This window comes from Leucopleurus acutus (assembly GCF_964270905.1).
Source record: "Leucopleurus acutus genome assembly, chromosome: 3".
Taxonomy (NCBI): Eukaryota; Metazoa; Chordata; class Mammalia; order Artiodactyla; family Delphinidae; genus Leucopleurus; species Leucopleurus acutus.
In genome coordinates this window covers 45,501,619-45,529,111 of record NC_139145.1, presented here as the reverse complement: position 1 = coordinate 45,529,111, position 27,493 = coordinate 45,501,619, and the positions used below count along the sequence as shown (strand labels likewise).

The window sequence follows — 27,493 nt, the reverse complement described above, 5'->3', positions numbered from 1 at the left end:
CCCTCTGTATATGTACCATATTTTATAATTTTAAAAAAGGTAAAACTTGGGTTCCAAATGTAATTTCCTATATTTTACACACAGAGGATTTAGGCACAGAGGATCCAAGTCCATTGGTGAAGATAATCCATTTCCTCATCCAATTCCCCATTCCCTATACAATGCCCTACCAGCCAGAGCAACTACATGGTTCAGCACAGGTTTAAAGACTGAACCTCATAAACCAAACCCAGTTTAAAAGAACCTAGGTTGCAGTTATGAGGTGTATAATAAAAAATTAAACAAATATGGGTGAAATCAATCTGACTTGGAATGGAGAAAGCCTTTTTAAATATCAAAGGCAGAAGACATAAGGAAAAGATTGATAGGTTTGATTACTCCCAAGTTAAAAATGATGTACAAATTTTTAAACATCAAAGCAAAAATTGAAAGACGATGTACAATTGGGGAAAATGTTTAAAAAATACATGGCAGGGTACTTCCCTGGTGGCGCAGTGGTTAAGAATCCGCCTGCCAATGCAGGGGACATGGGTTAGATCCCTGGTCTGGGAAGATCCCCCACATACTGCGGAGCAACTAATCCCGTGCACCACAACTACTGAGCCTGTGCTCTAGAGTCCGCAAGCCACAACTACTGAGCCTGCGTGCCACAACTACTGAAGCCCGCGTGCCTAGAGCCTGTGCTCCGCAGCAAGAGAAACCGCCGTAGTGAGAAGCCCGTGCACCGCAACGAAGAGTAGCCCCCACTCGCCGCAACTAGAGAAAGCCCACGTGCAGCAACGAAGACCCAACGCAGCCAAAAATAAATTAAAAAAATATATATGGCAGATAAATGGTTAACGTTCTTGAAATGCAAAGAGCCCTACAATCAATGAGACCAATACTGCAGTAGAAAAACAGGCAGGGAATATGGATAGAGCATTTTTAAGGGAAGAAATACATATTACTAATAAACATCTAAAACTATTCGTTCTCCCTAGTAATCAAGTAGTTACACATTAAAAGTGTGTACCTGTCACATATATAATTTTCCAGGATTAAAAAGAAGGGAAACATCCAGAATTGGAAAGTTGTAGAGAAAAGAACACTCTGAAACACTTGGTAGGAGAGCAGTCCAGCAACATTAACAAGAGTCTCAAAAATTGTATATTCTTTGATTTAACAAGATATGTACAAAGATATTCATAATAAAGATAACTGGAAATGACCTAAAACATTCCAATGATGGGGAACTGGCTAGGTTATGTTCCCTTTGTGTACCTGGGCGTTTTCTAGCTAAAATGCACACCATTGTGTGACTTAGAAAAAAGGCTCCTCTTATTCCAGGGGGACCCCACCCCACGCCAGGCCTCCAGTTTGTGCAGGCAACAACTTGGACAGCGGAGATCCTAGCTCTGATACACACAATGTGATGGTGTGCTATGGAGTCGTTAAAGCACATTTTTGAATGACATAGGGATAGGTTCACAATATTGCTATTAATGACATAAAATGTGAAGTGTTAAGACTAATTACTAGTTATTATTTAAAACATAAGTTTTTCACTATGTACAACATGAGTCCAATTTTAAAAAGAGCAAGTAGTAATATGCATAGAAAACTAGGAAAAAAAAACAAACCTAGAAGGATGTATACCAGTATTTTTAAGCATATTATATCTGGTTGATAAGAATATAGGTAATTTTTATTTTTCCTTTTTGCTTTTCTATATTTTTGACATTTTCTAGGTGGAACATATATTACTTAGGTAATTAGGAAAAAAACCAGTAAAATCAAAAATCTCGTTTAGAGTACTGAGCAGAACCAGGTGAAAAATGCAGCTTAGCCAGGAGAAATGTGTGCTTTTGGCTACTTTCATTACCTTGAGTTTCACCTAAACGCTTAAGCGTTACAGATGGAGAGAAAAATCAGTAGAGAGTAGCTATTTAAAATGACATTCAGTGACAGTGGTGAAAATGTGACCACATTAGAACACTGAAACGAGATGAGGTTATGTGATGCCATTCTTGATGTGCAGGTGGAACCCGAGCAAAATGCTTCTGACCCAGCCCTGCTCATCACAGATGTTAAGGGGCCAAAGGAAGCTTGGCACGGCTTAGGGGACAGATGGAGAAGGCAGTGGGAAGCCTTGGTTAAGTCATAGAAGCATGGGAAGCTCCTGTACCCTCCACCCAGTGATTCAAGTGGGAGATAAAGGCAGAGCGGTCTTTTTGGAGTTTGTGCTTAAGCCTAACTTTATTACGTGGCTCGTTACTTCTTTATATCCGAGTTCCCTCTTCTGATAAGGTGTTTGCTGCAAAGTGAGAGCGTTAAATGTGGCGTTTCTGTTAATGGTTTGTTTTCCCTGAAGCCAGTGGTGTTAATTATCTGTGTTGATGGAGAGGAGAAAGCCCATGACGGAGTGAAATATACAGATGTCTTTGTCCTCTCTCTCTTCTTCTCTAATATTTCCCTCCACTGCTTACAATCCTCCAGTGACTCCTCACAGGCTTCAGGACAAAGTGTAAACTCTTCATCTTGGCATAAAAGATCTGCTTTTCATTCTAGTGCCTTCGCTCAGCACCACATACTCCAATCACACCAAAGTAGCTTCGTCCTCTAAAAACATGTAGCATGTTATCTCATGTGTGGGGACATTTATCATCTTGCTAATATTATCCACTGCCTACTATGTGCCAGGCATTGTGCTAAATGTATTATCTTCTGCCTCATAACCATCCTATCTTGTAGGCTTGAATATCGTCTCCATTTTATAAATAAGAAGCCTGAGGTTCAAAGAAATTAAATAACTTTCCTAAGGGTCACCCAGTGAGTTAGTAGCACAGTCAGAATTTGAACCCAGGTTTTTTTTTTCTTCACCACTTTATTGAGGTATGATTGACATACAAAAAGCTATAGGTATTTAATATATATAACTTGAGGTGTTTGGAGATAACTATGCACCTGTGAAACTATCATTACTGTCAGAGCCATAAGCTTACCCATCTCCTCCTCCCAGCCCTTGAACCCAGGTTTGACTCGAAAGCTTGAATACTTTTTTTTTAAATTGAGGTATAATATATGCAACACAAAACTTACATTTTAACTATTTTAAGTGTACATTTTTATGGCATTAGGTACACTTACATTGTTGTGCAACCATCACCACCATCCATCTCCAGAACTTTTTATCTTCTCCAACTGAAACTCTATCCGGTAAACACGAACTCCCCATTTCTCCCTCCTCCCAGGCCCTGGCAACCACTATGCTACTTTCTGTCTCTGTGAATCTTCCCACTCTATTAAGCACCTCATATATGGGGAATCATACATTATTTGTCCTTTTGTGACTGACTTATTTAATGTAGCATAATGTCTTCAAGGTTTGTCCATGCTATAGCATGTTTCAGAATTTCTTTCCTTTTCCAGGCTGAACAATATTCCATTGTATGAATATATCGTATTTTGTTTATTCATTCACCCTTCAGTGGAGGCTTGTGTTGCTTCCACCTTTTGGCTACTGTGAATATTGGTGCTCTGAACACGAGTGTACAAATATCTGTTCAAGTCCCTGCTTTCACTTCTCTTGAGTATTTATACCGAATTGGAATTGCTGGATCATGTGGTAATCCTATGTTTTGTGACACGGACATGGTTGAAGATTGTAGGCCAGTCATTTTGTAGAATCTCCTTCAGTTTGGTCTTGACCAGTTTCTTCATGGTTAGACTCAGGTTATGTGTTTTGACTGGAATGTCACAGATGCTTTTTTTTCTTTTAATCACACCCCACAGGGTGGCACACGATGTCTATTTGGTTATTGGTATTTTTTTTGTTAAGTTACTATCTTTCTTTAAAAAATTATTTATTTTTGGCTGCGTCGGGTCTTAGTTGCAGCACACGGGATCTTTCATTGCAGCACGCAGGCTCCTTTGTTGCAGCGCACGGGCTTCTCTCTAGTTGTGGTGCACAGGCTCCAGAGTGCGTGGGCTCTGTAGTTGTGGCACATGGGCTGTCTAGTCGTGGCACACTGGCTCAATAGTTGCAGCGCACAGGCTTAATTGCCCCGCGGCATTAGGAATCTTAGTTCCCCGACCAGGGATCAAACCTGCATCCCCCGCATTGGAAGGCAGATTCTTAACCACTGGACCACCAGAGGAGTCCCTGGTTATTGGTATTTTTAACTTTGATTCACTTATTGTGCTGCTGTCTGCCAGGTGTCTCTACTGTAAAATTATTGTAAAGTTTCTTTGTAATTAATAAGTATCTTGTGAGGAGATACTTTGAGACTATGTAAGTATCTCTTTCCTCATCAATCTCTCACCCACTAGAGTTTAGCATCCTTTGATGTTTCTTGATTGAATTAAACATTACTATGATGGTTAGTAAATGGTGATTTTCTAATAACCATCATTTCTTTTGCATTTATTGTTTACTATAAAGAAGAGCTTTCTTTTCTAATTTATTTATTCATTTATTTCTATAGGTGTAGCTTCATGAGTACTTACTTTATTCACTGTATACTAATCTGTTGCTATCAGTATTTCTTTTCATGCTCACGATGTCCCAGATTTGGCCAGTGGGAGCCATTGCAAGTTGCTTCCTGTGTCCTTTTGACATTTCTTCATCGTTTGAGGACTTTCTTACTTTATGACACAAAAAGATGTTCCAGCCTCATCTTGTTATTTCCCTGGATTCAGTGATTTGAGGAGAGCATATTCATCTGTAGAAATAAAGCCACCCCTAAATGTCAAAAATGGAAAAACAGGGTGTTAACCAGGTAGCTTCACATGCATCCACCACCAGCGAGCCCCATGGGTTTGGGATTTCACCCCTGGTTTGTTACCGGATTCGTGAGTCCAAATGAAGACATGTGCATTTTATGGCCAATTCAATATCAGCTGTAAACTTGAGCATCCCTGAGGGGGGCGCAGAAAGCAACTGGCCCCAACCTGTGCTGCAGGGTTGTTTGCTTTCCTTCTCTAGGGTACTCTAGGGCCTGCTGGCATGGGAGCTCTGTTTAGAGAGAAAACTGTTTTTACATATTTCTCTCTAATGGTAATAGAAGTGAAACTATTGTTGTGAAAAGACACTAGGTTTAGACCACACCATATGGCAGTGAGAGGCGTTCATCACTACAGTGTCTAACGGCTGAACTGAAAATAGCCCATGTTTCTGCATTTTTGGAGAATTAACCCCTGACTGCCAGGAAACGCCCATTGTAGCAGCTCTTCAGCCATGTAATTTAAAATAATTACTAATTAAATGAGAATAAAATAGAGTCCATAATAATAATCATCATCACTGTAACCCAAGTTACTGTTTGTTGGAGCATCACCTAGGGGAAGATGCTTGCCAAAGGGAGGAAGAATGGCCGGGGAGCCTCCAGCTTCATCGCTACTGCTGAGGTAAGGAATCGGGACCTTTCTGGGGTGCTTGGCAGCTACATACCTAATTTTATATTCCGTCAATATTGCGGACCTCATGTTGTTTCAAGGGACTTGCTCACCAATACAGCAGGCAGCGCGCCATTGAAAACTGAGTATGGGAACAGCTGTGTGGCACTTGTCAGTGGATTTGTGTCACTGCGGGAAACAACTCAAGCAATTACCTTGTCTTCGACAGGTGTCACTCTCAGCCCCATCTCAGGAAAAGCAAGGCCCCTTTGTAAGGGTGCCGTTGGGTGCGAGCGTCCAGTGCCAATGGTTATGAGCAGGTATGTGGGATAGTGGAGGTGGGACGTGTTTCAGGTTACTGTACAAAGGCCTGTCTGGGTGTCTAAGAAAGTAAAAGGTGGGGGCTGTTTGGGTTAAAGGCAGGGTTTCTGCTTCCCGTTGTTTGGGTGATTTAAAAGAACATGCATTCCTTTGTTTATTCACTCATCAACAAGTGCATGCCTACTATGTGCCAGACATTGCAATAAGTTCTGGGACTGTGGATCAAGGCAGACTTGGGCGCTGACCTCAGGCATCTGACCGTCTCCTGGGTAGTGAGGGATGTACAAATAGAGGCATGCAGAAAGTGCCAGGGGGCTAAGAGAGCTCTTGACAGGAGAGAAGAGGCATTCTTTTTGCAATGTGGCAGCTGTGAAGCACCCTTGAGGAAGGTCCATTTATGCTGAGGCCTAAAGTCTAAGGAGTGTTTGGCCTGCAAAGGATGAGGGGAGAATGTTCCAGACAGAGGCCCTGCGTGAAGATGGAACCTGGTTAGTTTGAGGAACTAATGGAAGTACAGAGGGTGAGGAGAAGCACAGAAGTACAGAGTGAGGGAGGATGTGGCACAAGAATTTGGCAAGGTCACGTGGCTTCAGAGGGAGGAGTCCGCATTGGATTCTGAGTGCAAGGGGAAGCTTGAAGCTGAAGGGTAGCAGGACCCGGTTTAGGCCTGTAAAAGCCCAGTCTGGCTGCTAGTGGAGAAATGCCTGGGGGGCTCGGGGCTTGAGTGTGGAGGTACCGGGACCGGCTCCCAGCTCTCTGGCTGGAGCCCCTGAGTGAATGGATGCACTGTATGCTCAGGTGGGAAATATCAGAGGGCAACTATATCTGGGCGTTAGAATCCTCAGATTTTTCTTATTGTGGTAATATATGTCTTACCACAATAAGAAAAATCCGAGTATTGGCAACCATCATTCTACTTTCTGTCACTATGAATTTGACTGCTCTAGGTACCTCATATAATCGTATAGTATTTGTCCTTTGGTTACTAGCTTTTTCCACTCGCACAGTGTCTTCCAGGTTCATCCATGCTGTAGGCTGTGTCAGAACTTCCCTTTTAAGGCTGCATAATATTCCATTGTATGTATATGCCACATTTTATTTATTCATCTGCTTATTGATGGGCATTTGGGTTGCTTTCACCTTTCAGCTCTTGCTTATTGCTTGTTATTTAATGCTGTTACGAACATGGGTGTACAAATATCTGTTCAAGCCCCTGCTTTCACTTCTTTGGGGTTTATACCTGGAAGTGGAATTGCTGGATCATATGGTAGTTCTATTTTAAGTTTCTTGAGGAACCGCCCAACTGTTTTCCACGGTGGCTGCACCATTTCACATTCACACTCAAAGTACACAAGGGTTCCAGTTTCTCCACTTCCTTGCCAACACTTGTTATTTATTAAGTTTTTGGATAACCTCCATCCTAATGGGTATGAAGTGGTGCCTTATTGTGGCAAAACATTCAGATTTTTAGATGTTGTATTTGAGATGCCTGAGAGATATTTCATGGCACTGTCAAGTAAATGGTTGGCTATACCAAGCGAGATTTCAAAGAGAGGTCTTCTGGCCCACAGATCAGTTTAAATTCCACTGACCAAGGTGTGCAGCGGGCTGTTGTAAATGCCTCACCATGGTGAACCTTGTGTATTTGTTCTAAGGCATCCGACCCCTGCCACTGTGCCTGCTATTTCAGGATGTGAGCCTTTGGGCATTTGGGTTCATTTCTGGTGAACGAATGACATTTTGTACCTGGTTCTCCCCTTTCTGATCCATATTGCAGCTCCAGTGGAAATTAACCAGGAATTACTAATTATGATCAGCAAATAAAAGTGGTAGAAAGCTTCAGAATGAGGGAATTTATTGTTTTGGTCTTGGAAGGGATATCTAGCTGAAGTCAAATACGTTTGATGGTACTTTAGAGTGAATGGAAGGCATTTTTGTTTCTCCCTTTTCTTGATAACAAGGAAAATACAGCTTTAAAGTGTTTTTCAGTTTCTCAGCTCCCTTTCATTCTCTGATTTCTTTACTCTTAATGGGATAATATAAACCAGTTTTCTGTCTGTTATTCATCAAAGCTGTTGATTTATCCTGAACAGAACAAAAGCAAGGATGTTATTAAAATAAAACAACTTCCGATTGAGCTGCTAATAAATGCTGAAATGCATCCACATGTCTGCTATTGATTATCTCCAGCCGACAAAAGCAGACACAAGTTTGTACTGCACGCTGCCTGTGGAAATGAAAGATTTAATTAGATGAAAACCGAATGAGCTGGAAGATCTACAGTGCTCAGCCATCAAACGATTGTTATTCATAATTGGCTGTTTGAAATGTCCCTGCTTCTTGAGGCTTTTTCACTTAAAAAATTCCCTACAGTGCATTAAGATGAACACAGTCGTTAGTAAATTTTCCCCCGTGCATTTGACAAGCTCAAGGTCGTGGGCTAGAATGAGCTCTGTCAGACCATAAATCAGGTGTAATAGAACATCTTGAAATTGAGAATTAACAGGCGAGAGCAGGGAGATGGCAATGTCTTTTCCATTTCAGGCCCATCTCCAAATGCTGAAGGTGGAAGAGGAGATGCTGGTGGGGAGGATGTATGAAGAGGCCCATGAACTCTGAAGGTGGAATTCTTTAGAACTCACTAACTCTGTAATCATGTGCATGTAAACTTTAATGTCTGGTAAATGCACGGATGTTTAGCAATGAGAGTGTATTGAAAAGTGGGTATTCACTTTGCCAGGAATGTTTCAAGCACCCACCAGGTGGCCTGCTTTTTAAGACAGTGGGGAAGAGAAAGATGGATGTGAATCATTGCCTGTGGCAGCCACGTGGCACTTAACCTGTGCAGGTTTTTCTTCCTGGAACCTACGGCAAGTTATTAAGATTTAAAAGCTTTGGTTTCCTCATTTGCACAATGGGGGCGTTAATCATACCTATTTCATCGATTTGTCATGAGTATTGAATGAGATAATGTAGACAAAGTGTTTAGCACAGTGACTGGGCACACGGCACACAGTAAATGGATGTCAGCTACTAGCAATAATATTTCACCTTCCACATCTAAAGGCCCTGAAGGGAAGGCATCATTTCTTCTATTATATTTCCCACAGCATCTTGCTTTGTACCTGACACTCTGCTCTCAGTAATTTTCGACTGAATTAAAACGAAGTGTCAATCTCTCAATCATCAGGTTCTTGCAAATTCAGATGAGAGCTGACAGTCCTTCAACAAGTGTGTATTTACTATCCTAAATTGTTTTTAAAATATTTTGATTTTCTGGTTACAAAACAAGTAGCAGCTGCTCCTGGGCAGAGGCAGTAGTGGTTAAGAGGGCAGGTGCCGGAGCCAGATTGCCCGGGTGCGTGTTCCTGTCCCCCCCAGCCACAGAATGATTGGACTGTGTGAGGATTAAATGAGTTGAGACACAAACCACGTGCAGCAGGGTCTAGCACATAATATGTGCTCAATAAAGCATAATTCGTGTTGAGTGAAGTACAGTAAAAACCAACCAAGAGATCATTCATTCTCATGACCCTGAGATAACCGCTAATAAATGCTTATTGAAAATGTGCTCTGGGGTTAACAGTGCAAGGCATAATAGGGCATCATGAATAGCCCAGTTATTGAACCCTTGCTGCCACCAGGCACTGTACCCAGTGCTTTGCACAAAATATCTCGTTTAATTCACACAACAATCTTATGGGGTAGGCAATATTATTCCCCTTTTGTGAGATGAGAAAACAAGATCAGGGAGGTTAGGTAACTTCCCAAGGTCATGTAAGTGGTAAGTGATGGAGCTGAGATTCCAATGTAACTCTCTTTGGTTCCAAAGTTAACCATTTTGCCACCCTATCTTGAGAAGCCTGATATTGAATCAAGACCAGACAGCCGGTATGAAAGAGAGATGCATGATCTAAGTGAGGTGGGAGAGCTGGAGGAGGATCAGAACACAGGTACTTATGATGTCCTATGCTCCATGCTATGACTGTAACTTCTGATTAGGCTTCAGACTCTTTCTTAACACAGTGATTTAGATGTTGGAGCAAAGTTGGCACATGAAATGAAATCCATCGTGCACAGTGCCGCATATTAAGCAGGGACTCAAGCCCAGATGGGTTTTTCCAGGAAGGCTTTCTTGCTCTCCTGCATGTTTGGGCCTGATTCTTTGTGCCATATCTCACTGAGTTTATGCTGCAGTAGAATCTCAGGCTAGACGTTTTCTCTTCAATATCTGGCGCCCTGTAGTCATCACTGCTTTATAAAAACACTGTGGTATGATAGTTCTTGTTTCTCAAGTGTAATTTGGAGTCAAGTGGAACAGATAAACAATGTCAATGAGAATATCTTCTGCAGACACTGATGGGACTTATCTGTCTTGAAATGAGGAGATAAAGGATGCATGAATGTTTACTTTTTCTTTGCATCTTAATGTAACTACTGAACACCCTTGGTCCCCAAGCAAATTAATTGTCATGAAATGAGAGTAAATGACACGCAAGTCTGTACTGAGCTGTTGTCTGTTGGATCAGCTACCCCTCGGCACAGTATCACACAAGAGGCAGGCCTCTCCAGCAGAGTTGCATGAACAGCTGTGCTGGATTAAGTGTATTAGAAGCTTCCTTAGAAAACTCAGGGCACTGATCTTCTAGCTTGAGGTTGGTTCTTGGCATGTTTGTGAAGTTTCCCTCTCCCTGTAGAAAAGGTCCAGAGCAAGTCCTGATGTGAGGCTGGCTTCCCCACACATCCCTTACTGTGTGACTTTTACAAATCACAGCCTCTCTGAGCTTTATGTGCAAAATAGAGTTGTGGCTAATAGTTTTATATATATACCCATATATAATTTTAATTTCTGGTTGTGGTGAAATGCACATAACATAAAATTTACCATCTTAGCCATTTTTAAGTTCACAGTTCAGGAGGTTAATTATTGTATTTCAATATAATTATAATGCTACCAACATTTTAATTTTATTTTATTGCATTGTATTATTTTTTACTGAATGAAAGATTCTTTAAATTCTATACTGCTTTACAGTTTTCAAGTTTCAAACACATGATTTCATGTAGTCCCATAATAACCCTTTTTCTTCCCCTACCCCTATATTGCCCCTTCCCCCTTCCCTCTCCCACTGGTAACCACTAGTTTGTTTTCTATATCTGTGAGTCTGCTTCTTTTTTGTTTTATTCACTTGTTTGTTGTAGTTTTTTTAGATTCCACATATAAGTGATATCATGCAATATTCGTCTCATGTATTTCCCTTAGTTAGCATAATGCCCTCCAAGTCCAACCATGTTGCTGCAAATTTAAATTCTTTTTTATGGTTGAGTAATATTCCATTGTATATATATACCACATTTTCTTTATCGATTCACCTGTTGATGGACACTTAGGTTGCTTCCGTACTTTGGCAGTTGCAAATAATATAATGCTATTAATATTACCCCCACTTGCCCAGTAGAATTGTTGTGAGGATCAAGTGAGAAATAAGGAAGTGAAGATGCTTCCAAAATTAAAAAGTGCTTTGCAGATATTACTTGCTACTGTTAGTGTGACCCCATCATCTCTCTGGGCTCTCTTTCCCCATCGGGGACTTGAACTTCAGATGCCTTTGGCTCTCACATTCTGTGCAAACATTATCTCTACCCAGCAGAGGTTTCTATGTCAATAGGGAGTCAAACCTTACACTAAAAGCTGAGTTTTCTTTAACGAAACATCAGTATTATCATGCACATGGAGGTTTTGTCACTTTTCTCATCACCCTGTGCTGGAAGCCAGTGGTAAGATCTGCTTGGCTTGTTGGTGACCCCGATATGTCTATATTTATATCTAGATCTATATCTACATCTAGATCTGTACGCATATCTATCTTCTATTTGTTTGTTTATTCAAAAATATTTATCCAGTACCTCTTCATCACCTGGGCACTGTCTGAGGTGCTGGGTGTGAAGCAGTGAATAAGAGAGACAAATTCCCTGCCCTCAGGGAGCCTACCTTTCAGTGGGGAAGGCAGACGATAACCCAGTAGATATATAATATCAATAGGAAGAGATAGATGCTGTAAAGTTCAAGGCAGGAATGGAGGGTGACAGGGGCTTCTCCTTTAGATGGAGTGGCCAGGGGAGGTATCTCTAAAGAGGTGACATTGGAGCAGAGACCAGCCATCTGAAGGTGTGGGGAGCAGTGGATGGGCGTGGAGGAGAGAACTTGCCACGGAGACCCGGAGGTTCCTCCCCGGTCTGGGCGACTGTGACTGTGCCTGAGCTGATGGTGACCCCCGTGCAGAAGGACTCTCAGCTGCTTCTCTTTTCCCTGGGTTTCCATAGATGAGAGTATTTCCAGGACTCAGAGCTGTGTGTCAGGGGGCTCCGGAGCTTCTCCAGGCAGCTGGCAATCAGTGCTGGGAGAACTGAAAATCTTATTGGTCCCTTTGCCTAATTTTACCCTATGAATAAGCTTCACCTTGAGCCCCTCTCCTCAGAGGCCAAGAGGGTGCACAGCCTCTGATGGCTGCTGAATTCCTGCAGCCCCGCTTTGAAACAGTCTGCGCTTGCAAGAGCTGCTGATAAAGCATAAAGATGCCAAATTCCTTCAAAACAGGGCTGTGAAATTTGGTAAAGAGGGGACAACGCTGTTAGTGAGAAGAGGAAATAAACATTTATTGAGGCTTTCTGATGATCTAGCAGACACACAAATTACCATAATTCATAATTTTGCATTTGTTCTGATATTGATTTAGCTGCTTTAATGGAGAACAAAATAACAGAGGCTTTAATGAAGCAGAAGGTAGTTTTTCTCTCATGTACAAGTCTGAGCTAGCAGGTGGATCTGGAGAGCAGAGCAGCACTGTTCTATCATATCAGCCTGGGGCCTGGACTCCTGGTCTACAGGGTCAAAGATGACTCACACCTCCTCTACGATTGTGTTTCAGCCAACAAGGAGGGGAAAAGAAAGTGAGGACATGTCCCCTAGTTTTAAGGGTGTGACCTCGGAGTTGTGGACATTACTTTCTCTTATATTCTGTTGGCCATAGAGTTGCCAGATTTAGGAAACAAAAATATAGGACACCCAGTTAAATTTGAATGTCAGATAAACAACCAATACTTTTTTTGTCCTAATGGGGCATACTTATACTAAAAAAATTCTTGGACTTATAATTTGGGGCATACTTATAGTAAAAAATTACTGGTTGTTAATCTGACATTCAAATTTAACTGGACATCCTGTATTTTGTCTGGCAACCCTAATTGGCTAGAACTTAGTGACACAGACACACCTAGCTGCAAGGGAGTCTGGGAAACATAGTCTTTAGGTGGGTGATAATGTGTTGAACTACAGCTTGGGGTTTTGATTACTTAAAGGAAGAGGGGAGAATGGATATTGGAGACAGCTAGCAGTCTTTGCCAAAACTTATGTGGTCTCATTCATTCATTCATTATACTAATATTTATTAAGCACCTACTGTTTGACAAGTATTGAATAAACGACACAGACAAGACTTCTTTTGTCACGGAGTTTATATTTTAGTGGAAGTGACCAATCATAACAATTTATACTCCTGTAAAATTTTAAGCAGTGATAAATGTTCTGAAAAAAATGAGGCAAAGAAGCTTTTAGAGTTTGCTAGGGAAGCTGCAATTGGGGAGGCAAGGGAAAGCTTCTCTGGAGAAGGGACATTTGAGTAGACACCCAGATGAAGTGAGGAAGGAAGCGTGTGAAACTCTGGGGAAGAAAATTCTGGCCGGAAGGACCAGCTAGTGCAGGAACTATCCATAGAAGGTGCCCACGTGGCTGGCGTGGAGGGATCAAGGCGGAGAGTGTAAGGGAAGCAGGCAGGAGTGGGCTTTGGAGACCACGACATAGAGTATTCTGTTTTATTATTTTATTTTATTTTATCTTATTTTTTATTTTATTTGGCTGAGACACGTGGCATGCAGGATCCTAGTTCCCTGGTCACCTGTACCTGCTTCAGTGGAAGCGCGGAGCCCTAACCACGGGACTGTATATTCTCTACTTTTTCTCATGGAGGAGGAGACGAGACTTTGTTTTAATGAAGCGATTAACAAATAAGACTACCTCAGATCCGGAGTCTCAGACAGAATCAACGCTTGGAAAGAGTGGTCATCTTCATTCTCCACTCTCCTGCAGTGGAAGCGTGGAGCCCTAACCACGGGACCACCAGGGAATTACCCCACGACAACGCGGTTGTTAAATTCTAGGCATGATGAGATGCCACTGGAGGGTTTTGATCAAGACAGTTACGTGACTTAATTTACATTTTAAAAGGATCGCTGTGTCTGCTGGGTAGACAGCATGGCTAAAGGGAGCAAGGGTGAAAGGCAAGAGATAAATTAGGTGGCTATTGCAGGAGATTGGGGTTGGATAGGGCCTCAGGGATTGGTGGAGTGAGGAGCTGTGGGATTCAGGATGTATACAGCAGTGTCACCCTCACCGTACAGATGAGGGAGGCTCAGGGAGCCAGGACGTGAGCGTAGGTTTGCACAACGTGCAACTTTGCTGGGAGGGGATGGGGAGTGTAGCTTAGGGGAGTAAAATCTTGTCACTTCAAGAGGTTTCAGCAATCCTTTAGTCCTTGATTTTGACATTGCCGCAGGAGCCAGAGGGAGGAGAGCGGAGAGTGAAGATGACCACTTTCTTGACAAGCGTTGATTCTGTCTGAGACTCCGGATCTGAGGTAATCTTATCTGTTAATTGCTTCATTAAAGCAAAATCTTGTCTCTTCCTCCATGAGAAAAAGTAGAGAATATACTCTTGGAAGTTGGCAGCTGTGACACCAAGAGCAGTATAAACTGCAAAACAGGGACTGTTTTATTCTTTGTGGTCCCTGGGGGCTCCAGGATTGTAGAAGAAAGAGGCTTTGGAATCAGCCACACATGGTCCTGAATCTCATTTACTAGCTGAGCCTTGGTTTTTTCATCTGTAAAGTGGGACCATACATAGCAGCCTCTCAATTGCTGAGAGCTTTACAAGAGAAAATATGCCTGAAACCAGTAGCATCCAATAAATGTGATTCATCTTATGATTTTGTGATCATTTTGGGTCCAGCTCCTCTTAGTGATGTTCTTTATGTTTCCACCAGCTCCTTTACTGCCCCTAATCTTTTAGTTATTCCCCATCCCCTTCCCTTACTTGCTTCTCTCCTGTGGTGATGTTTAGAGCCCCACATATGTGGCCTAGTTGGAAAGTGGAGTGAGAAGCAGAGGAAAAATGCCAGGAGGAGGGGGTCAGGAAGTGTGGAATTGGAACCTGAACTTTCATTTAAGTCAAGTGAAAGACTTTGTGTACTTGATGGTTCTTGCTTAGCTCCAGAAGCATACAGCTGATGAGAAACAAATTAGAAATCCAAGTTTGTTTGTTTTTTTCCCCAAGTGCTGTAAAGATGTGTGTTGCTGGTGGAGTTGGTCTTTCCCTGTGGGTCAGTTAGGCTCTCTCTGAAGTGTATGTGCAGATAGAAATGATTCCTGCTTCTGATGAGGCTGGAAGAACCCGGTATTGGAGTTTGGAAAAGTTATTTGCAGTCCTGTTTATTTGAATCATGCTTAAACACACTCTGCAAGATGTCTGGCTGCTGGTGAGGGGAGGGGAGGGGGTCAGGGAGCAGACCTTTCTGCAGTGGATTTTAAAAGTGGAGCGGCTGGCCAGAGTGGTTATTCACCCTGGGTGAAAAGACTCAAAGAGCTCTGGATTCATAGCGGGAAGAGCCCTTAGAAAACTAGGGGAACTGATCTTTTTTACAGATAGGGCTACTGAAGCCCCAGAGAGGGGTACTTACTTGCCCCAAATCGCACAGCTTGGCGTGAAAAATAAAGCATGGAAGAAATTTGGTGGGCTTTGGGGTCAGAGAGAGTTGGGTTCAAATCCTGGATCGATCACTATATTCCTTGGGTAAGTTACTTAATTTTCTAAAGCTCCAATTTCTTCACTTTTTAGATGGGACTAATAATAGTTCCTACTTCACAGAGTCAATTTGAGGATTAACAAGAAAATCCATGTAAAATAGCACAATGCTTGGCACTTGGTAAGTGCTAAATAAATACTTCTGTTTGTAGTGTTGATGATGATATATTTTTGAGGTCCAAGGAACCGATAATAGGAACTCTTTCTATTGTTAACATGCCACAGGCCTCTGGTTTGGTCCTTATTAGAGGGTGTGGGGGGTTGAATTATGTTACCCCAAAAGATGTCTTCAAATATTAACTCCCTGAACCTGTGAATGTGACCTTATTTGGAAATAGGGTCTTTGCAAGTTAAGATGAGCTCATGCTGGATTACGGTGGGCCCCCATCCAATGACTAGTGTCTTTATCAGAGGAGGGAAATGTGTACATAGGCGCATAGGGAGAACACCATGTGAAGACAGAGGCAGAGATTGCAGCGATGTTGCCACAAACCAAGGAACGGCAAGGGTTACTAATAACCACCAGAAACCAGAAGAGGCCAAGAAGGATTCTTCCCTAGAGATTTTGGAGGGAGCATGGCCCTGTCAATACCTTGATCTTGGACTTCTAGCCTCTAGAACTATGAGACAATAAGTTTATGTCGTTTTAAGCCTCCCAGTTTGTGGTAATTTGTTGTGGCAGCCTTAGGAAACAGGGTGTCAGTGGAAGGGTGAGTGTTCTGTGCTCCCAGTTCAGCCTCTAGGGTTAGGATTGTTAGCTACAGAACACTCATTTCTGTATTTTCAATCCATTGAATGGTAACCTCCCAAAGAGATCCTGGGTGTTTGCCTACTGACTTAGTGATACTGGAGGGTTGTGTGTGTGTGTGTGTATGTTGGGGGTGGGTGATGGTGGTGGGCGTGACACGAGTTCTACGATTAATGAGAGCGAGAAACCTTCATGATCCTGATTGGACATTCAGGTTCACAGAATGCTACTCAGAAAAGGCAGGAGGGGACACAGTAGGACCAAGGGCTGCTGTGTCTCATCTGTCCCAGTTCTCCTGTTACGGCTCCCTCCTTCCTCTTCTCTGTCATGTGAATATAGGTAGTTCTCTTGTTGGGCTGAGATGCAGAGAATTTGGAACCGACCTAGGAACTTTTTGGAATTTGTAAGTCTTTGGTGAATACCTTTTTCTTCATGTCAGGTGCAGACCAGGAGAGAAATTCCAGGGAAATGCTGTGTGCCTGTATAATTTCCCAGACAGCCAGGTGGTCTCTGTCTCAATTCATATTTCCACAGGGTGGTCCTGAAAGATGTAGAAGTCCTTTTCCAGCACAGAATCCCTCCATCCCTGTTGGCCTCATTGGTCCTGACTTCCCATCAGTCAGTCCTTCTCTGCCTCTCCTACTCTGTACTCTGGCAGTCTCATTTTGAGTAACTCTGAAGCTCTCCTGTGCCTTCTCCAACCTTCTCCATTCACAGACAGGAATGATGAACCAGGCTCACTGCTTACTTCCATAGCTACTTCAGGAAGACTTGAATTCATCTTGAAAGAAGAGATAACACATTCTAAGAATGTATACAGTGTTCAGAGCTCCTATGCCAAGGGTGAAGGCTAGCATGGGTGGAAGTGGACATGACAGTGGAATTGTGTGCTCATTGACTGAGGACTCCTGTAGGAGCCCAGGCTATTTGGACTGCTGAACTTCTGACATAATCAGTGCCATTTTGGTCTTCTTTTTTTTTTTAACTTTTGAATTTTATTTATTTTTTTATACAGCAGGTTCTTATTAGTCATCCATTTTATGCACATCAGTGTATACATGTCAATCCCAGTCTCCCAATTCATCCCACCACCACCACCACCACCGCCCCCCCTCCACTTTCCCCCCTTGGTATCCATACGTTTGTTCTCTACATCTGTGTCTCTATTTCTGCCCTGCAAATCGGTTCATCTGTACCATTTTTCTAAGTTCCACATATATGCATTAATATACAATATTTGTTTTTCTCTTTCTGACTTACTTCACTCCGTATGACAGTCTCTAGATCCATCCACGTCTCTACAAATGATCCAATTTCATTCCTTTTTATGGCTGAGTAATTATTCCATTGTATATACGTACCACATCTTCTTTATCCGTTCATCTGTCGATGGGCATTTAGGTTGCTTCCATGACCTGGCTATTATAAATAGTGCTGCAGTGAACATTGGGGTGCATGTGTCTTTTTTTTTTTTTTTTTTGCGGTATGCAGGCCTCTCACTGTTGTGGCCTCTCCCGTTGCAGAGCACAGGCTCCGGACGCGCAGGCTCAGCGGCCATGGCTCACAGGCTCAGCTGCTGTGCGGCATGTGGGATCTTCCCGGACCGGGGCACGAACCCGTGTCCCCTGCATCGGCAGGCGGACTCTCAACCACTGCGCCACCAGGGAAGCCCTGCATGTGTCTTTTTGAATTATGGTTTTCTTTGGGTATATGCCCAGTCGTGGGATTGCTTGGTCATATGGTAATTCTACTTTTAGTTTTTTAAAGAACCTCCGTACTGTTTCTCCATCAAGAGAAAGAGGGAGAGGACTCAAATCAATAAAATTAGAAATGAAAAAGGAGAAGTTACAACAGATACCGCAGAAATACAAAGCATCCTAAGAGACTAGTACACGCAACTCTATGCCAATAAAATGGACCACCTGGAAGAAATGGACAAATTCTTAGAAAGGTATAACCTTCCAAGACTGAACCAGGAAGAAATAGAAAATATGAATGGACCAATCACAAGTAATGAAATTGAAACTGTGATTAAAACTCTGTCATTTTGGCCTTGACCTTCTTGAGCCAAGAGAAGAAGGGTTGAGTCATTAGATTTCCTAGTCATCGGCTCATTGGTTGGGAAAGTTTTTTTTTTTTAGAGTGAAGGTATAAGGGAGGTAGGGAGAGGGGGTGGGTGCTCAGCTCAGTGGCAAAGTAGGAAGTCAGGGTAGGCAGCGAGAGGAGAATTCTTTCTACCCTGTGCTTTGAGGACTGCTTCCCTAGCTACAGAATGAGTGAGTTGTGAGCTATTATCACCCATGAGAAATCTACAGGTAATTGTATTCTTATGAAATATTCAGAAAAGGTAAACGCAGGTGAGTGCTTGCCAGAGGCTGAGGGAGGAGGGGATGGGGAATGACTGTGTAATAAGGTATGCTTCCGGGGTGATAAAAATGTTCTGGAACTAAATAGAGGTGGTGATTGCACACATTGTGGATGTACTAAATGCCACTGAATTGTACAACTTAAAATGGTGAGTTTTATGTTATATGAATTTTACCGCAAAAAACAGAAGCCCAAAATAAATAGCAACCCCACGCCCCACCCCCCTGCCGCAGTTCCCTTTAAACCACACTGACCCTGTGGAGGTGGCCTCGGGAAAGATAACGGCTCTGCTGGGGCTCTGAGCCTGGTGCAGTTCCCTGGCCTGAGTGTTGAGGGAGTATGGGGGTCCTTCCTCCTTTGCCTCCCCCTGTCCTGACCCCTCCTCAGAGGAACCCACTGGGCTGCCAAGAGGTTAAGAGCATGGGCTTTCAGCATGGGCTTTAATCTAAGTGTGGATCCTAGCCTGGCCACTGCTGCCGGTGTGAGTCTGGGTGTTACGGGACCTCTCTGAGCTGTGGCTTCCTCACTTGTAAAATGGAGGTGACTACCTGCCTCATAGGGTTTTTGTTAGCCTGAACTAAGTGTGTAAAGCATCTAACACAATGCAGGGTGCATGATTACCACTCAAGGAACAGGAGTGGCTGTTGTAAATAATAGTAAATTCTATCATCTGTGGTATCTGTCTGAGCATAGTACTGATTGCCCAGATCCACAGGTAGCAAGAAGTTTTACCTTCAGCTAAGTCCTCTAAACAGAACCCCAAATCCCAACAGCCTGCTTGTGGGATGAGGACAGAAGAAATTCAGCAACAGTGGAGGAGATTGTTGTCTTAGTTGTAGTTTTGAAGGGGTTGGATAAATAGCATCCTTCTTCTTTGCTTGAACCAATGGAAAAATTAGACAAAACCTAAGGAGATAGGTGACCAAAATATCACCTTTATCCCAATCAGACAGATTTTGGAGATTAAAGGGAATTTTTATTGCTGGACAACAGAAAGAGACTGCTCACCCTGTTACAGACAAAGCTGGATCACTGCAGAGCTGCCCAAACTGGGGCCTGACCTGCTAAACACAAGGAGGAAGGAACAGAGGGCTGTGCTGGTCCTCCGTGAAAGGGGCTCCTTCCCAAGCTCACCGATCAGGGCAGACACTCCATCTCAAGGTGGAGAGAGGCCAGGAATGCTGCCTGTGGCGCCCCATCCAAATGGAAGAAGTACGAGAGGGACAGAGGTGGCTTAACATTGGATTGATGTAGGACCCAGGAGTTGTCTCCATGGCCAGGCAGAGGCTGCCCTGTGTCCAGATGGCACTCCACCTCTTTCCCCACGAGGTCTGACATCGTGATAGGCACTCCAGGACCAGTGCCTCCTTCCTTTACGTTCAGCAAGGAGGCTTCTGTTATAAAAGGAAATAGAATAGCAAAAACAAAACAGAACAAGAAACCCAAGAAAATAAACAACCAAAAACAAAACCTGGGCACAACCTCATTTTGCCAAACATTTGAGGAATGATAAAGTAAATTATAGAATATTCATTCAACAGAATGTTAAGAAGTCGTTAAAAAAGGCTGTTTACAAAGGGTTTATAATGATGTGGGAACAATATGATAATGTCAAGTGAAAAAAGTGTGATACAGAATTGCACATATAGTGTAAACTCAGCTGTATGAAAATCTCCCTAAGATTATGCATAGAAAAATAAAAATATTGCGTGGAAACTTCAGAAATATTAACAGTGGTTGTCTTTCTGTTTAGTTTTTTTTCCTATAGTTTACGAGTTTCTGTAATAAGCATCTTTTTCTTTTGTAATGGAAAAAATCAACTTTGTTTCTAAAAAAGCTATTTTTAGAATGGGTGAGTTACACATTATCAGTCAAACCAACAATTTAGAATTTCATAGAGTCATAAGATTTCAGAACGCTAATGCTGCAAAGAGACCTTAAAGATTTTCCTAGTTTAAGGATTTAAAATACTTTGGGGGGTCACAGATTCCTTTGAAGATCTCCTGAAAACTGTGGCTTCTCTCCTTAGAGCATTTCACAGATAAACATAATCCTATCATTTAAGTTGCTTTTAATTTCAAGTTACAGAAGAAGCCCTATTCAGAGCAGCTTAAACAGTGGAGGAAACTTACTGGTTTATGTAATTAGAAACTTTAGGGGTATCAGGTGAACCTTGATCCAGCACTTCAACAATTTCGCCAAGACTCGTTTCTTCTGTCTCTCTGCTCTGCCTCCTACAGTGTCAGCTTTATCCCAAGGCTGGCTCCCCTGTGGGTTCCAAGATGGCTGGTAGAAGCTCCTGGCAATTCATTCTTAATAGTATATGTCTAGCAGGAAAGAATGTCTCTGTTTTAGCATTCCCAATAAAAGTCACAAGATTGGATCTGGTTGGAAGTTTTAGACACATGTTCGTCTCCAAACCAGTACCCTTGCCAGGAAATAGAGAGCACTGATTGCTTTAGCTAGATCACTTGCTCTGCTGTGGTGCTGATATGACCACATTATTCCCCCAAATAGAAACTGGGGACACGAATGTTCCTTACACACATGACCTACTTCATATAATTTAGGCTTATCCTTAAATCCTCCAAAGCTTGCCCATGTATCCCAGGTTAAGAATTCCTGGTCTAATCCAATCTTCTTAATGTAGAGGTGGGGATTCAGAGACCCAGAAAGAGGTCACAGTTGCTCCAAACCATACAGTTGCCTCATTGTCAGTGTGCTGCTTGTCTCTCCCCCAAAATTCCCTCCAACTTCACATGCCGTCATAAGTCAGAGAAGAAGGGGTAATAAGTAGGACCCTTGTCAAATCCCTAAGCTCCTCTAGGACCCAGGACAGATGTGTTTTGATAAAGAGATAGGGAGGATCCTAAGTTGAAGGGGCAAAAGGGTCCAGAGTGGGAAAGGTGACTGCATTGAGCCACTGGCTAGAAGCCTCCCATCTAAGACAGCCTGGAAGGGAAACGTTAACAGTGAGAGAGAGAGGAGGAATAATTATATTATTCATGCCTATATCTGGAAGATAATCATTGTAATTTCCCTTCTAAAAATACTGCTTGCTCAGAGAAACAACTGTATTCTAATAAGTACTTGCTTATGAAGCACACAGTAATTGGACTGGAATGTGAGTTACTAAACTGAATGTGGGGTGGCACTTCTTGCCAGGTGTTTAATGATTATGTTCAAATGTGTAGGGCTGGTCTGTTGGCTGGGAAGTTAATACTCCCAGGAAGAAAATTGTTTAACTCTAGGTCAGGACTTGTGTGGCTTTCACAGACATCTAAAAGAGCTGGGCTGAAGAGGACCTTACAAATTGCTTAGTTCAGTTGCCTCATTTTAGAGATGGAGAAACAGACTCAGTGTGTGAAAGCACTTGTTGAAAGCTGTACAGTGATCACACTGACAATTAGTTGCTCTTTTACCTAGTCTGTCATCGTATTCATATATCCCTTGTAGTAGAAGCCATGCCTTGGCATTCTCAATTGCCATTTCCTCTTCCTTCTACCTGGAGAGATTGGAAAGGTAACTCATCTTTCTTGCAGCTAGGATTCCAGATGCAAGATAAGTTCCCCCAATTCATTGCCCTTGCATGAGATCTCTCTGCAGCCATGGCCATTGAGAGTCAAGGTGGTGGAAATGTGTTAAGAGGCCGCCGTGGTGACTCACTCAGCATCCCAACACCTACTCACCAGCCTCCAGGGGCTTTAGGCGCAGGGGTGGCAGCAGGTGGGATTGCAGCTATGGTAGCATGTCATTGATCTCCCCAGTCTCTTGGAGACCCCCTGACTTCTACCCTTTCTAGCCTTCCAGTGCTCTTTTTTTTTTTTCTTTTTGAGTAATTAATTCCCTGTATTAAATCTCCTTCTGCTTGACACGTAGAGTGACTTTGGTTCCCTGCACTGAACTCTGACACACCCCTCTGTGTTAGCACAAATCGCACTTATGGGAGGTAAATCTTTTCTCCCATGGATCCTGATCTTATGTTTCCTATGTCCTATAGAATATAGCTCCATTCATGTCATCCTAGAATCTTAAGCTCACGAAATCCAAAACCAACCTCATTACTTTCCCTCCCAAACTTACTCTTCCTATAGACTTCCCTTTGTCCATTCTCGTCCCTACTTCCTCCCAATAACTTGAGTTTGGAGGTAGCTTTGTCTTTCCTTTTCCTGCTGTCGTGTACTTGTCAAATCTTATTGATTTTATTTTCTTTATTAGTTGGACTGTTGGTTTTAAGTTATCCAATTATATTGGATTAATGAACAGAGAGAATGTAATAACCTGAATAACTGGGGTTTTTTTGACAGTTTTTTAAACGGCTTTATTAAGATACAATTCACATAACATACAATTTCCACATTTTAAGTGTACAGATGAACATAACTACAAAATGGACTCAGGTATAGAGAACAGACAGAGGTGTGGTTGCCAGAGGGGAGGGAGTCTGAGGGAGGGATGGATTGGGAGTTTGGGGTTAGCAGATGTAAGCTATTATGTATAGAATGGATAAACAACAAGGTCCTACTGTGTAGCATGGGGAACTATATTCATATCCTATGATAAACCATAATGGAAAAGAATATGAAAAAGAATATATATATGTATAACTGAGGCACTTTGCTGTACAGCAGAAATTAACATTGTAAATCAACTATACTTCAATAAAATTAGAAAAAATAAAGTGTACAGAGTCTCAGTGAGATCCCTGTAGTGAAATTGGTCTCTTGGTTCTCCCCAAACATATATGGTCTTCTATCATTCCATTTCCTTAACAATTCATTAAAAAATCATAATTGAGCACTTAACTATCTGCCAAGCATTCCTACCTGGAATGATGTTTCTTTTTCACTTCTCCAGACTTAACCCCTAGTTCAGTTAAGTCTAGTAACTAATAACTTCTTATACTAATTTGTACCAGAAGTTCCTTGATTGTGACTTATGCCAAGTAATTATGAATATATATATTTTTTCTTCTGAGTATTGCATGAAGGCTACCAAGTTGGAACAGGCAAGTAGTGGATGTGAAAGCTTTAATTATCTACCTCATTCATGTGTTATTTTTGTAGCTATAGTCTCTATTTTCTTATTTGATGACCACTGAAGTGTTCCTAGGCCCAGTTGTAAACCTGAGTTGATGTATTGATGGGAGCAACTGGAAGTTCAAGATGTTGTTGTGATTCTTTTTTTCTTAATCCCTCTTTTGTCTATGTGATATTAAGCAGATGATGAAGCGTTACTTTTGAGGATTTAACAAGGAAGGAGAAAGAAAGACCCACATTTCTGGGTGAAGTCTTTGCCCTTCTATGTGGAAAAGTGGATTGCGACTGTTCTCAAGTCTATCTCTCGGTAATTGCACCTGACTTTAGGATCCAAAAAAATTTGTTTTGCCAAGTTGTGCCTTTCCTTCTGGAATTGTAAGTGAACACAATAATAGTACCTGTTTACACTGTGAAGTGGATATTATTACAGAAAATATACCAGAAGCTTTCTCACTTGTTAAGGTAATAATACCTTGTGAATGTATGATCTACAGAGAAACCGCTGTAGTTTTTACCTGCTGATGCTGTCTGTTGGAGAATGAATTTTGGATGGTTCTTTTTTTCACCAAAAAAAAAAAAAAAAAGGTTCTTTTTTTTTTTTTTGAATTACAAAGCTACTTTTAATACTTTGGGGTGAGCCCCACAGGAATAAAAAACCCTGGGAAAGGGTAACCCCCTCACCCCCAAGAGTGGCCCAGGGGGAGAGAGGCTACCTGAGGGGAAGGAAGCACAAAAGGGACTCGCTGCAGACTCAGGGCAAAGGAAATGCCATCGGTGCTGGGACCTGTGAGCACTACGGGAGAAAACGCGATCGTGGTGGGACTGGCTCCAGGCACACAGGCGAAGGGCAAGAGGGTTGGACATGAAGCCACAAAGCTACTTGGATTCCTCCTTCTTCTCGTTTGCCTTTTTCTGTTTCTGCTACATGATCTCTGAGTCCCTCTGCTTGCGGGCGGCAGCAGAAAGCCCGTCAGCTCGGCGCTTTCCCTTAACCAAGTCGCTCTGCTTTTTCATATTCTTCTGGCAAGTGAGCTCCTGCTGGTTACCACAGGTCATGGCGATGGCAGCGGCTCCGGCCTGCTCCGTTCTTCTTTTTTTTTTTTTTTTCTGTTGAGGAAAACCAGCATCAGGCGTGGGTGGATCCAGGGGCTCAGAGAAAGCCATCAGCATTTCTTCTATCTCTCCCGCTTCAGGCTCTGCTTTCTGCCAGTCTCTTTCCACTGGTGGGCTGGTGGGGCCCTGACCACTCTGTGTTAACATAATCTTTACATCAAGCCTTGTGGGGTTTATTTTTTTTAATTATAAAAAAATATTTATTTTTGGCTGCATTGGGTCTTCGCTGCTGCACGTGGGCTTTCTCTAGTTGCAGTGAGCGGGGGCTACTCTTCGTTGCAGTGCACGGGCTTCTCATTGCAGTGGCTTCTCTTATTGTGGAGCACGGGCTCTAGGCGCACGGGCTTTAGTAGCTGTGGCACACAGGCTCAGTAGTTGTGGCTCATGGGCTCTATAGCGCAGGCTCAGTAGTTGTGGCACATGGGCTTAGTTGCTCCGTGGCATGTGGGATCTTCCCGGACCAGGGATCGAACACTTGTCCCCTGCATTGTCAGGCGGATTCTCAACCGCTGCGCCATCAGGGAAGCCCCAAGCCTTGTGGGGTTTATCTTTTCCATTAATTCCAGAAAAAGTTTTAGAAAGAGTCTTTTTGAGTAAGATTGAACCAGCCAATTGTTATGGGTTGAATTGTAAATGCCCCCCTCCCCCCAAAAGATACGTTGAAGTCCTGACCTCCAGAATGTGATGTTATTTGGAAATAGCTTTGTTGTAGATATAATTAGTTAAGTTATAATGAGGTTATACGGGAACAGGGTGGGCTAGTAATCCAGTGTGACTGATGTCCTTATAAGAAGAGGAGAGAGAGACACAAATTAAGTAGCTTAAACACAGAAATTAATTTTCTCACAGTTCTGGAGGCTAAAAGTCCAAGATCAAGGTGTAGGCAGGTTTGGTTTCTCCTGAGGCCTCTCTCCTTAGCTTCCCTGGTGTCTCTTCCTTTTCTTATAAGGACAGTAGTCCTATTGGATTAGAGCTCTACCCTAATGGCCTCATTTTTTTTCACATCTTTATTGGAGTATAAATGCTTTACAATATTGTGTTAGTTTCTGCTGTACAACAGAGTGAATCAGCTCTGTTGATTCTGTATATATATATATCCCCATATCCCCTCCCTCTTGAACCTCCCTCCCACCCTTCCTATCCCATCCCTCTAGATCGTCACAAAGCACCGAGCTGATCTCCCTGTGCTATGCAGCAGCTTCCCACTAGCTATCTATTTTACGTTTGGTAGTGTGTATATGTCAGTGCTACTCTCTCACTTTGTCCCAGCTTCCCCTTACCTCCCTTGCCCTCAAGTCTGTTCTCTTCTACGTCTGTGTCTTTATTCCTGCCCTGCCACTAGGTTCATCAGTACCGCTTTTTAAAATCCCATATATATGTGTTAGCATATGGTATTCGTTTTTCTCTTTCTGACTTACTTAACTCTGTATGACAGACTCTAGGTCCATCCACCTCACTACACATAACTCAATTTCATTTCTTTTTATGGCTGAGTAATATTCCATTGTATATATGTGAAATGGCCTCATTTTAACTTAATCATTCTTTGAAGCCCATCTCCAGATATGGTTATGTGGTTTAGGGGCCACCCGTGTGAACTCATTGAACCTTTACCTCTTTAAAATGCCCTTCTCCAAGTAAGGTTACATTCTGAGGTGCTGGGAGTTCAGACTTCAACATTTGGATTTTGGGGTGGACACAATTCAGTCTATAACAGCACTTACAACTTTCAATTTTATTTTATTGATATTGTGTGCTTATTTTAACTCCCCTAAAAGATGGTAAGTTCCTTGAAGGCAGGAAATATATCTTGCCTATATCCTTTTATCTCCCATAGTGTTTAATATATTTCTTGGATTTAGTAACTGCTCAGAACCTTTTGTTGAATAAATGAATGGTATGTAAAGTAATTCTTGATTAGTAAGAATTTCTCACTTCTCAAACTTTTCGTATAAAAAAGCTATATAGTGCAGGTAGCAGTGGACTGGATGTCAAAGACCCAGGCTCTTTTCTCAACTTTGTCACCTTCTAGCTGAGATCTTGAACAAGTCAATCATTCTGGGCCTCAGTTTCCTCATCTGTAAAATGGGAATAATAATGCTTTTGTGTTTGTTTTACAAGGTTGATTATGAGTATTAATGAAATAGGTTAGTCATTCAGAAAATATTTGGGGGCACCTACTGTATACTAGGCACTGTTCTAGGCATGTGGGATATAGTGATGCACAAGCTAGGCAGGGTTCCTGTCCTCATGGTTCTGCTGGGGGAACAGGTGATTAACATGATCACCAGTTTAGAAAATAATTTCAGAAAGTGCTAAATTCTATGTAGGCAATAAAGCAAGGGATGTCAGAGTGAAGACTTACCTCCTAGAAAGGGTAGTTAGGGAAGACCTCTGGGGAGATGACATCTGAGCCAAGATGTGAATAACGGGTGGCTATTCCCCGGGGGAAGAGCGTTCCAGGCAGAAGGAAGGAGGAGCAGAGGTAGTGAATGTGAATGCCCATGCGAGCCAACAGAGTAATGACGTTTAAAATGTGAGGTTCTGTCAATGTGCAAGGCTTTCCGGGCATCGCAGAAAGATCCGTGGAGTCAGTTGTCCCTGACTCAGCCACAT

At 42.5% G+C, this 27,493-nt stretch overlaps 1 pseudogene across 1 annotated transcript; it reads right to left on the bottom strand.

Moving 5' to 3' along the window:
- Positions 1-24,384: 24,384 nt before the first annotated feature.
- LOC309959176 lies at positions 24,385-25,287 on the bottom strand (annotated as a pseudogene). Its single transcript has one exon. The product of its transcript is annotated as an uncharacterized misc_RNA (transcript).
- Positions 25,288-27,493: the final 2,206 nt, after the last annotated feature.